The sequence below is a fragment of the Helicoverpa zea genome, chromosome 8, assembly GCF_022581195.2.
Source record: "Helicoverpa zea isolate HzStark_Cry1AcR chromosome 8, ilHelZeax1.1, whole genome shotgun sequence".
NCBI classification, from domain to species: Eukaryota; Metazoa; Arthropoda; class Insecta; order Lepidoptera; family Noctuidae; genus Helicoverpa; species Helicoverpa zea.
In genome coordinates this window covers 6,065,364-6,077,988 of record NC_061459.1, presented here as the reverse complement: position 1 = coordinate 6,077,988, position 12,625 = coordinate 6,065,364, and the positions used below count along the sequence as shown (strand labels likewise).

At 35.7% G+C, this 12,625-nt stretch overlaps 1 protein-coding gene and 1 long non-coding RNA gene across 3 annotated transcripts in view; both read right to left on the bottom strand.

The window, feature by feature from the left end:
• Positions 1–5,973, bottom strand: part of LOC124632273 — a 35,231-nt gene extending 29,258 nt beyond the window's left edge. The window contains exon 1 of one of the 2 annotated variants that reach the window (XM_047167048.1): positions 5,653–5,973. The gene's annotated coding sequence lies outside the window, so the exon portion shown is untranslated. The remainder of the gene's footprint in view (positions 1–5,652) is intronic. The other variant, XM_047167049.1, reaches the window with a different exon arrangement.
• A 4,511-nt stretch (positions 5,974–10,484) lies between these two features.
• LOC124632445 lies at positions 10,485–12,517 on the bottom strand. The gene is made up of 2 exons (XR_006984625.1): positions 12,114–12,517; positions 10,485–12,081 (listed from the first exon to the last, which is right to left on the bottom strand). It is a non-coding gene; the product is annotated as an uncharacterized LOC124632445 (long non-coding RNA).
• Between the last annotated feature and the right edge of the window lie 108 nt (positions 12,518–12,625).

Sequence of the window (12,625 nt, the reverse complement as noted above, 5' to 3'; positions counted from 1 at the left end):
TATATATATCGCAGTCATCTGGTTAAAGCTACTATTTGAAACGACTTGAATCTTCAGTGAATTTAATTGAATTACTATGCGGAACGTTGACCGAACGTCTCTCAACGTCCAACTAGTTTTGGGATTGTAACATAGCCCTTTGAACAGAGCGGACATAAAATCAGTCAGGTGATACTAGTTATTTTTTTTAATAGGGAAGTCGTTCAATCAAATATAGCAGCTTCAACCAGATGACTGCGATATAGGTACCTATACATTTTATCTGCTTAGATATTCATTTATTGAAATATTATGCAATAACACTATCTGTATCTGTCAAAAACAAGATTATTTTCAATATCATAACTTGGATTAACGTACCAAAATGAACAGAAAGTTAAAGCGAAACTATGTATAAATGCCAGTGTACATACAATGTGAATTGTTACAGGTACTTTTTAAAACAATATTCAGAGTCTTATCGAGTAGTTATTTAAAAAGAAATATTATAAGCGTTAATAATCGTTTTGATATACCTAAAACATAATCTGCCTAGTTTGCGTCAAAGTTATATATATCTGAACCTCATACGTCTATTAGAAAAAAAACCATGCCAAATGTGTATTAATTCGCTAAGGAGATGAAAAATACAGTAGGTATTTTTACTGACTTTTGTTTTAAAACCATTTATTAAGAAGGAGCTAAGTGATTTACTTATTTTATTCCATTTATACTATGTTCATGAATTAATATTTATGAGATTGAATAATTAATTATGAATGTCTTTAGAATAGAATGCGAGCATGGTCAAGTTTCTGATCATTGCCATTATAAGTATGTACCTACTTCTGTTAAGCTATGTGGATCGTACACCTTATTTGTCATAATACCAAACTTGTAATTAATCCAAAAGCGGAGTATACCAAATTAGCACGTTTACATATTAATGAAATTATTTATATTCAGTTATTCCAGGTAAGGTTTCGTAAATATTGATGGTATGGGTTAATATTAGTTCTCTATGTCAATTATATAGAAACTGAGACTGGTGTTACTTCTGTTGTAGGTATAGTTAAGTGAGAAAGAACAAATACAATAATTTGGTAATGAAAGACTGTTGCTGTTAGATCTAAAATCATACCAACTGTAAAACGGAATAGGTATAACACCAGCAAAATACTAGGTACCTAACACCGGTGAACATTTTATTGTTGTTTCGAAATGATTGTAAGTTATCAATGAGTCTTCTCCTTTTCAAAGAGTCTTTTAGTTTACAAACAACAATCGTCTTTCCGCAGTTTTCCCATGTTGTGCCGTGTCATATTTTTACTTCTCACTTTAAAATTGCATTAAAACAGATTTCACTATTCCCGTCCCATCCTGAGCTAAGGGCATTAAGAGACGATCTCCGGTATTTCCCTTGACATTATCATACAACAATACCGCTTAGCAAAGGTCAAATTGTATTCTATTTGTACCTCAAAGTCATAACAAAGCATAAACAGGTATTTTCAAAAATTGCTGGGCCAACAAATTGAGTACACAATGAGGCCACTCGGTTAACTGTTTCCATGCTCGTATAGTTTTTGTATTTTAGGTGATTTAGGATAAGCCCTTTACATAGAACAAGTACTTAGAGAAGTATTACAGCTTTCTACTGTTCCTGGATTACTGTTTGACCCTAAGAAATAGTAGATCGTACTTAAGTACCTATATGAAGATCTTATGTTATGTGAGGCGACATTTAAATCGTTGCTGTGGTTTTTCTTTGTTTATGGATGCCACTTGCCACGGGAAGTTACATCTGCCTGCACAAGCTTAGGACTGGTTTTCATCCAACGTCTTTAATTTTGATTCCAAACACGTTCTCAAGAAATCATGATAAATGATAAAAGTAATGTAACATGCTCGTATCTGGCTACTATCAAAGTTTTTTCAAATCTAGTTGTTACCTCACGAAGGACTAGTCATTGTCCTTGTTATTTGTATGAGTTATAAAGGATGCGGGTTTGCGGGTGTCACGGTGAGGGGGGCAGGGGGCAAGTGCAGCCTCCTCGGGCGAGCGGTACAATGACCCGCGCCTGCGCAGCCTGCGGCAACTTGCTCCGCTGCAAATGTTCGCAACACTCATTGACACTGCACAAGACGCAAGTGATATTAACCTTAATTAACTTGTCCTATGCATAAAAAGCTAATTGTTTGTACCCACTTATTATAATATCTAGTTATCTTCGTTATTTTAAGGCGTATTAGCAAGTCAATAAGTGGATTACGAGATCCGTTCGCAAATTGTGCCAAGATTATTTAATACCAGAAATACCTATTTTAGCAAGGCTGATTAGTGAATTAATTAGCATTCGTTTTGTTTACATAGGAAGATTTAAACATCAACATGTTTAGAGTCCATAAACGAAGTATGTGATTTGGTAACGCAACAGACAAACTTAGGTACTATTTTTAATTTTCTGATCGCCCAGCAGGTTTTGTTCGTAAATAATATTTTTATAGGAATATTTACGTTTCTAATTAGGTAGGTAATAGAGCTATGAAAAAATTTACACCGGATAGGTAGTGATAATGTCTACATACCCAGCCGATATTAACCGAAACAAAAAATAGAAAAAATCTCGGACTGAAGAAATACCTGCATGTTTATTAGAGGAGATCTAAAAGACTCCCAATTATGCTCAATAGTAAATACATATCACCGTCTCCTCCGACTAGAACTGACAGAGCTAACTATTCAACAATATGACAGAATCGTGCAAGTGAAAGTTTAATGGAATTGCATAAAGGTACACTTGCTACAAAATGTACTATCCACGTAACCTTCTTTAACTCGAAACTCTTATAAATGAAGTATTCATTTTGAATACGATTAACTGATGAGGATGACACACGCTTTTTATTTATTAAAAGTTTTTATCATTTATTAATATGCCAAAACCCTATATGTGTAAAAAATGCATGTAATTGTGGGCATTAAAACGTTAGGTATTAACTGATGCTTAAGCGATAAAATAAATTCTTCAGAGACTTACTCCTCAGCTAATATAGTAAAAGCAATATTATGCCATTTGTCCACAAGTGTTCGTGACTCAGTGTCGCATTTGTTTAACTTTTTAGATAGCATTGTTGTAACAGTGAAATAGAGCAAGTGGCGTGTGGTGTGTGCGCAATATCGGCTAGTTGCTGATGGTGCGGCCGGTGCGGGTAGCACGGTGACGCAGGTGGCGAGGGCGCTCAACCGTGAATCCCCGCCGCCCCGGTCGACAACTGTTCCTCGTTTTTTCCAACAGCTCGAGATCAATGGCCGAACGAATCCACGTAAGCATTACAAGATCATGGATAATCTGCCTTTATTGCGGTTTCATCCTTGAGAACATGCAATCTAAATATAGTCCTGTCTACCAGTATACCAACATAATATAACATTAGATAAGTAAAACGTATTTCTAGATAAATCAATAGATAACAAACCCCAACTGCGAGCCTACTACGTAGTGTTACAACCACAATATTCCTGAACGGAACATAAATAATAACGGATCGATATTGCTAGGGAACACAACCAAAACTTTGGGGAGTCGAACATGCTTACTAGCGAGGGGATTCTTAATTTCCGGCTAAACTGGGAAGGAAGCCTCACTGTGGACAGCTTACACGCGACTGTATTGTATTACAAATTACAACCCTAGGGCAATAAAGGCAGGTATCATAAAAACAACTGGATTTTCGACGGCGATAAAACAGCGTATAGTGCGATAAATATGACCAAAAAATATTTTTATGACAAAGAAAAGGATGTGCTAGTTAACAGAATTAGCAATGGTGTTGGAGTGTAGCGCAGCTCGCTTACAAGACTAGGAATGTCGTAAAACAACGCCCGGCGGACAAACCGGCCGTGGCGACTCTTCGCCAATTAACCGCCTCCGACCTCTGGGCCGCATGCCTGACCGATTATTCCGGCCGATACTCCTCATAGATACGTAAAAGCGGCTACTGATCAATCCAGGATCACTCGATACACAGATTTGTTTCCTCAACAATGTAATACTGATAAATAATGCCTGGTAAATATAGCTACACGTGTTTTACCGTGTTTGCAACGCAATGTGTGCAATCTTACACAATCGGGTACCTACTGTTGATTCTGCCTCAAGTTTATAAAATCTCCGTTATCAAGAAATGAAAAGTATAGTATCTTAATCACAAGGTAATTGTTTCTACTCTGTTCGTTCGGGACTGTTCAGGTATCTTTCTGTCATATCAAGTCATGTATTTTTTCTATTTCTTGGATATGAATGAGCATATTTTCCAAATTGAATGTTATGGAGGCATTTGTAATCTAAGAATTTTCTTGTAACTGTTCTTGAATACAACAATCGCTGATGAGAATCTAGTTTTATATGGTTATGCATTTTTTCTGAGGAGCAGGTAATTGTACAATATTGCACACACGGGTGAATGCTGCAAACAAAGAAGAAAGCTGGAAATCCAACTTAAACAGAGAAGGCCGAAAGAAATCGTTGGAAAAAGTTGGAGACTCCATGAATGGATAGAAAGTGAGCTGACGGACTAGACGCCGCTGCACCGAGGTTTCAGTTCACACGCTCCCATACAAGATGCTCGCTTTATTTTCTAACTGAATATTTTTAATTATTATTGCATGTAACACCTTTTATTGTACCTTTATCACCAGCTTGGTACATACCTACTTACAATACATATTATGTTAATAATGGCAATGGTTAATAAGGCAATGTCTTTAGTACTTCCAGGAATGTAGGCTGTAGAATAGGCCCGGTGCAATACCAACTCAAACAAGTTTCTTACAATTCGAACTAGGCCCGCAGATCAGTGAACACTGAAATTACAATAACTTTACTGACTCACTGTCTTAGGCTATTGCTAACTACCTACTAAACTAGTAAGTAATAACTGTTATCAAAAATGTTCATTATTCTTAATACCTAAATAATGACATATCATTCTTGAATCATCTGGATTCTCCTTATCATTGAATTAACGCTTATAAACGCAAATAAACAATGTGCAATGCAAACATTCAATATAGCAAACTCCTATGAATAGGTAGGTCCTACCTATGTAGAAATGGCATTTAGATCTGATTTCTGAGGAATAGAAGTGATTTATGTTATTATCGAATAACGGTGAGTTTATTAGCTTGTTTGTTAAGTAGGAGAGGCAACTCAGCCAGGATATTAAACTCGTTCTCAATTAAATTTATCTCGAAGAACTAGATAGTGACCCTTAGTTAACAGAAGTGGATCCATTTTTTCCACTTTCATAAATTATACAATTTTACAACAAATATCGGTTGATAAGGATTGATCAAGATTTTTTATCTTGACGGGAGATCAAGTACACACCTAGCTAGATTGATACGAGAGCACGGGATGACCAAGGGCAGACGATGTGGATATGGATAACGCAAAAGATAATGGTTCTACGGTTTTACTAGAAGCTTAGAATAGGCATTTTTCATTATAACGTTAAAGGACCCTTCCATCTATTTTAACATTTCGTTTATACTGCAATTATAATTTCAAGTTAGGTTTAAGTATCTGCTTATATGAAAAAACCGCAATTAAAAATATTCTGCAACCTATCATTAAATGTTTAAAAAGAAATAACTGAGTGGCAACTCACCTGTGTACGGAACGAAGTTAAACTATCAGTGTTTCACTTCGGATAAAATTAAAACAACGCAACATTATCGCATCGCTCAGTTTCATTTCACTTGAGTGTACAGAATTGAATGGATTTACTTCACTGGCTCACTGTTTTTACAAAATATTACACACGAAACTCGTTGAGAAGATTTTACGGTATATCATGTATTCACGGTTGGTTTGTGGCGGCAACGTCAGTGGCTGGCGAGGCAGCCGCGCTGGCTGCGAGTTCCACACTGGCGAGCAAGGGAGGGCGCGACCGGAGCGACCGCGGCGTGCGCTCACGACGGCTCACCGACACGAATGTCAGCAAAAATAAAAGCAGTTTAAGAAAGTTCGACGTCAACGCGATAAAAGCCTTTGCGTAGCTGCTCGAGTCCAAGCTAATAACTCATGTTACGCATGTAATAGTGTCTAACTGCGTGTCCCCGATCTGAACCTATTGACAATGGACCCAATGTCCAGACTCAGACAACATTTTTTGAGGTCCTTTTAGCGTTTCGTTTAACCTCATACTGATCGTTATTTCCACTTTTCGAATTACTCTAACAACTGCGCTTGATTTAACTTAAGTAAGATTTCTTGTCTGACTATGGCTCCTGACTTCCTATAGTGACTACTGCCAATGATGTACAAATAGCAGCCAGGATCTATAAATACGTGCCGTCAGAGAACGAAGGAACTTTGTGACATGATGACAGATGGTCACCGCTCTAGGCGTCAATTATCCTTATCATCGATTCACCTTAGCGGATATAACTTAGTCACGGGGCTGTAATCCAAAATATTTATTTATTTATTTATTTATTTAAGGACAACCAACAAAGCATACACCAGAAAAGAACATGTTATAGCACTTACATAATAATTACATTTTGTAGTGTAGCCTTAATTAAAGGCTGCCACGGCATGCATTAAACATAGGAGTAAGAAAAAAAACAATAAAAAAATCATTTGCCATGTTACTAGCTAAGAATATTGTGCTGACTTGTGCCATCCAACAATTAATCACAAAAAGGAAAAACAAAACCTAAACATTTTATAAGTTTCAAAGTCTTATATAAAAAAAGTCTTATAAAAAAAACAACAATAATAAAAAAAACAATAACAATAATTTACCAATTTTACCGTTATGATAATGCCCCGTGCAGGGTAGACTTGAATTTATGTAAAGAGTAAGACATGTCGATATCTACGTTGGGTGAGCTTGACAGACGACTAAATTGTACCTGCATTCTATTTACAGTAGAAAAATGGCCCAGATTGGTCTTAAAGTTCTTAGCGCTAAACAACCGATATCGAGACTTTCGAGCGATTTTGTAAGGCACGTTAATATTTATTTGATCCAGTAACCGTGGACAATCAATGTGAGTATTTATTATTTTATACAGGAACAGATGATCTAGGATTATACGGCGATTTTCTAGACTCAGAAGTTTGAAGTGTTTCAAACGTGAACCGTAGCTAGATTTGTTTCTGCCTATATTGCAGTGATATGACAAGTGCCAAAGAAATCTTTTTTGCACTGATTCTAAACGTTGTTTATGTATCTCGTAGAATGGAGTCCAAGCTATACTGCAATATTCCAAGCCTGACCTGACTATTGAGTTAAATATTGCAATTTTAGTTGAGGCGCGTTTGAAATTTTTGCAGTTGCGAAGTATAAAACCCAACATTTTAAAACCTTTAGTAGCAATTTTATCAACATGAACGTTAAAGCGAAGCTTGTTGTCAATATAAACACCCAAATCTCGGATAACTTCTTTCTCGCATATAATTTGGCCATTGATATTGTAACTACAAAAGTACGGTCCTTTTTTCCTCGAAAAGTGTACGTGATTACATTTTTCAGCATTAAGTATCATATTATTATCTAAACACCATATGGAAAAACGATCTAAGTCTTCCTGAAGTTTATGATGATCTTGAGTGCCATCTATTCGTTTAATGATTTTTAGATCGTCCGCGTATAGGTATATTTTCGAGTGTACAAAACAAGACGCCACGTCGTTTATGAATATATTGAAAAATAACGGGCCCAAATGGGAGCCTTGGGGTACACCTGATGGAGTGAGATACGTGTTCGACGAATAACCATTAACCACAACTTTAGCCGTGCGTTTAACAAGGTACGACTCACACCATTGCAACAACTTTCCTGCAATTCCGATCGCTTGTAACTTGTTGATTAACAATTTGTGATCCACCCTGTCAAACGCCTTGCTAAAATCAGTGTAGATTACGTCTACAGGTGATCCACGATCTACGGCGTCCACTAAATCTGAAATAAAGCACGCAAGATTGGTTCCAGTCGAGCGGCCCTTCATGAAACCGTGTTGTTCAGGCATCAATATTTGTTTTACATGCCACGATAGTATAGGAAATACTAAAGCTTCGAACACCTTTCCAAAAATAGACAAAATAGACACTGGCCTATAGTTGTTCGCAGCGGACTTGTCACCAGCCTTAAAAATTGGTACTACTCGCGCTTCTTTCCAAGCCTTCGGAAAACAACCTGTGCTTAGCGATTCATTATAAATCACAGAGAGAGGTTTTCCCAAGGCGTCACAACATTTTATTACAAAAATGGAGGGCAGTCCGTCGGGCCCTGGCCCCTTATAAGGGTCAAGTCTTTTTAACGCTTTAATAACAGTATCCGTGGTTAATGTCAATTGGGTCGGGAAATCGGTATTCTGCCATTGCGCAGCTACATGTTTAGACGTAACATTAACATTGTTGATGTTATGAGGATTGTAAGCAGATGCAAAACATGAAGCAAATATGTTGCAATTCTCTGCTCCATTACGCCCCTTGAGGTCGTCGTGATGAATTGAGGAAGGGTAAGTACTATTTCCGTTACGTTTATGCTTAAGAAATGACCAGAAGAGCTTAGGGTTATAAGTGATCGAAGATTCAATCGACTTGATATATAGCCTATAGTTAACGTTCATTAATTTGGAAGCTCTGTCTTTTAGCGTAATATATGAGATTTTATCTAGAGGGTTTTTAAATTTCGAATACCGTGTATGATACTTATTTTTTTCATGTAAAAGTCGTACAAGGTTCCTGCTAAACCAAACGGGATATTTGGAAGTTTTAGGTTTAGTCTTAGGTACGTATTTCTCAATAAGGTCATGAATAACTTTGTAAAATGTATCTACCATTGCGTCGACGTCGCAACATTGTGAGAATAAGCCTTGCCAAGATATTTCACTTAGTTCTTGAATAATCTTACTGTAGTCAGCTTTATAGAATTTAAATATGGGCTGCTGGTTAGGACGTAAGGTTTCCTCATGCAAGTTACACAGCAGTTCGAATTCCAGGGGCGGATGGTACGAATCTATGTTACTAAGAGGACTGTCGGACCTACCTAGATAATACCTAGAGAAAATAGTAAGATTTACCAGACAGAAATGAAGGTAGACCATAAACTTTTGCAAATATCCATGATACGCATTTCTACTCTTCGTTCAAATATGTGTATAACACGTTTCAATGCTTATTAAAATTCTGTAAAGCCAACCTGATACATTGAACGTGAACGATTACTTCCCTATGCATGTAGGTGTAGAAAAGTAGGAAAGTAGTTTATAGTTGATGTATTTAGGTACGTGTCCACGTAAAGGACTTATATATGCGATGATTAATGCAATTAATATTGTAATGTACCAGTTATTTTTCGGAAAGGTCCAAGAAAGGACAATGGGCAGATTGGTATACCCCACCAATAGCAATGTCATATATATCATTGGATAGGCCTTTTTATGTAGAACAACATTTACTATGACAGCTTTGCTGAAATGTTTGTCCGTTCTGAGATATAGATCAAAAACTGTGCAGAAGTTAGAACTAAGTAATCTATTGATAACTCAAGTTTTTAAAGGAAAATCTAAGTACTACCAAGTGTAAGTCTTGTAAGTGCTACCTGCTGTGCCCGTTAGGGTCCATAATTGTTACTATTATGTAGCATTTCAACCTTTTATTGTATCAACTGGATTTTGGGCGTAATGAGAAACCGCACCAATAGCAAAGTCATATATATCGTTGGATAGGTCTTTTTAATTGGAACAATATTTACAATGACAGCTTTGTTCTATTGTTTGTCCGTTATAAAAGGTTGAAATGCTACATACCTAATAGTAACAATTATGGACCCTAACGGGCACAGCAGGTAGCACTTACAAGACTTACACTTGGTAGTACTTAGATTTTCCTTTAAAAACTTGAGTTATCAATAGATTATTTAGTTCTAACTTTTGCACAGTTTTTGATCTATATCTCAGAACGGACAAACATTTCAACAAAGCTGTCATAGTAAATATTGTTCTACATAAAAAGACCTATCCAATGGTATATATGACATTCCTATTGGTGGGGTATACCAGGTCCCATATATTTGTGCCCATTGTCCTTTACCCTGCGGTACGCCTAACTATCCCAGTACTTTAGTAGGGGATTCGAAATAACGTTATTTAGACTTCAAGAACTATTTGCGAGTATATCAACAGAAATATATAAAGAAAAGATGTAAGCCTCTAATGGTCACTTTATTGTTATAAGTAGGCTATCCGTCAGTTGCACAAAGCTCCATTCAAATTAAAGCTTCATTAAATCTATTGCTAACGCTTTTTATCTTGTTGACAAAGAAAGAGTCAGCAATAGATTTAATGAAGCTTTAACTTTAATGGAGCTTTATACAACTGACGGTAAATATCTTACCCACTTACCCAAGTACCTATACATAAGTTACTGATTCCGCAATAGATATTATATGAGAAATTACCACGGGACAGCCAATAAAACAACGAATAACCACATTTGAACATATTTTATTAATAGCACAACAACACTAAAACTAAAATCCATTTGCATTTATCACATCATTACCTTTTCTATGTCCATCTCATCTCATATCTGTTATTAGGTATATCATGTTATTTTTTTATATATTGTATGAAAGATATGATGCCTTCGTTCTAAAATATCACCCAAAAATACAGCCTTCTATAACACTCTAGACCATTCCATACTTCTTTGGCTTCAATTAAAGCTAATATTTACAATAAACATCTATATAACATCGATTTGATCAATAATTCTCTAAAATACATCAAGTTCAACAACAATATGCTAATCAATTTAGGCGTTTAATTGTCACGTAGAAACATACGTATTTTGGAAATACACAATATCCATATTGCCCTGTATCGGTGAGTGTCAAGTGTCGTCTGTCACCGCTCCTGGCTGCAGCCGTGGCCGCAGTGCCGAGCACCCGCGCGCCTCTACTCAATTATATCGACCTACAGTACTGTACCAACAACCCTATGTATGTTTGGACAACTAAACGGGTAGGTACCTATTTAAAAACAAATAGGTCAACTACTATTCCAATATCATACAAATTTCAGGTAGGTTCATTTATAAATTCGGTGCTACGGGATAAAACATGATAGTTATCAAAATAAAGTTATCTAAAAAATTATAACAACTTAATTTAAATATAGGTACTTATTTTCTTAAATGCTATAAATCTACAATTTGAGTAAAGTATCTAAACGACAAATGTAATCTACAAACTTGATATAGACTACAGTTTAAGTTAAGGTACCTACTTACACAATCCTTCTTTAATAATTGAAATTTAAATATTCCTTAGCAGTGCAAAGAACCCTTTATACTTCCAAAGCTTCTACAAACGAACCATTACTTATTTTTGTCTAATAAATTATTATTTTCGAATATTAGGTATGAGATAATATCAACCTCGAATGCATATTTTGTAAGTAAGTAGATAACATACAGAGAAATAGATTTAAATAAAAATATATGACTACACGTATGTTTATAAGGTTTAATCGGTGTGAACTTTTCCTAACTCCTCTAATTACTAATTACATAACAAAATACTCTACTTATCTACATGACAACGTATTTACTCGTAACTTTGTAAGTTTTGGTGCAACATAATGTTTTGTGCAAATTGGTGGCAAGTACAACATTTAGAAAGATATTACACACAGATTTCCTAAAAAAAATAACCTTAGTATGCTTGACAATTATTAAGGGGAAAAGAGATATGTAAACGTTGAGTTAATGAAGCTATTTGTATACCTTCGAAGAAACGATCTATTACAAGATATTTAATTATGGGATATACTAGGACTCAAATAACTTTAAATTTAAAATTAAAATCGACGTATTATTCGTAATTTGTTTACAGTGTTGCCTTATCACAAGATTTCTTACTCTCACGTATTCGTGGTGTAACACTATTCACTAAGTAACTACAAGAACAGCCTCAATACAGGATTAAGAAAAAGGGTTAAAACTATTTAACCAATTTAATGACATGATATAAATCTTAATAAAATTTCATGTGTTAAAATCGGCCTAACTGTACTCGTACCTACATACAGACAGGATGAAATATGTATAAACGAAAAACTAAACGTTGTATACTAATTACTAGGCGCACGTAAAAATAAGAAAACTATTTCTATGGCAGTTCATAAATTTTTGATTAATATTATGGTTTGGCATCATATCATAGGTGACAGGAATTGTACCTACCTAGTAATAGGTATGGGTGTACATCAAATCATACCACAAATTTTAATGTGGAATTTTGTCATTCTTTCTTCTCTGTATTCCTGAACAATCCTAGCAGAAATACTGAATAGATTTGTGTCGTCAGTTCGGAACCTACTAATTAATCTTTCTCATGTTCAACTTTAGATACTGACTTACCTACTCGATGGTCTAGTGGTTGCTAGGACTGTGTGCTAAGGGCTCAATTCATAGAGTAATTATAATGGCAGTAGAAGGAATACTTAATATATGGGTAGCCAGGCCCGCCGCTAGCAGTTTGTTCGCCCGCGTGCAGAATTGATTATGCCGCCCTACAACTACATATTACACTGGGCTTTGTCAAAAATGAAAAAATCGTTAAG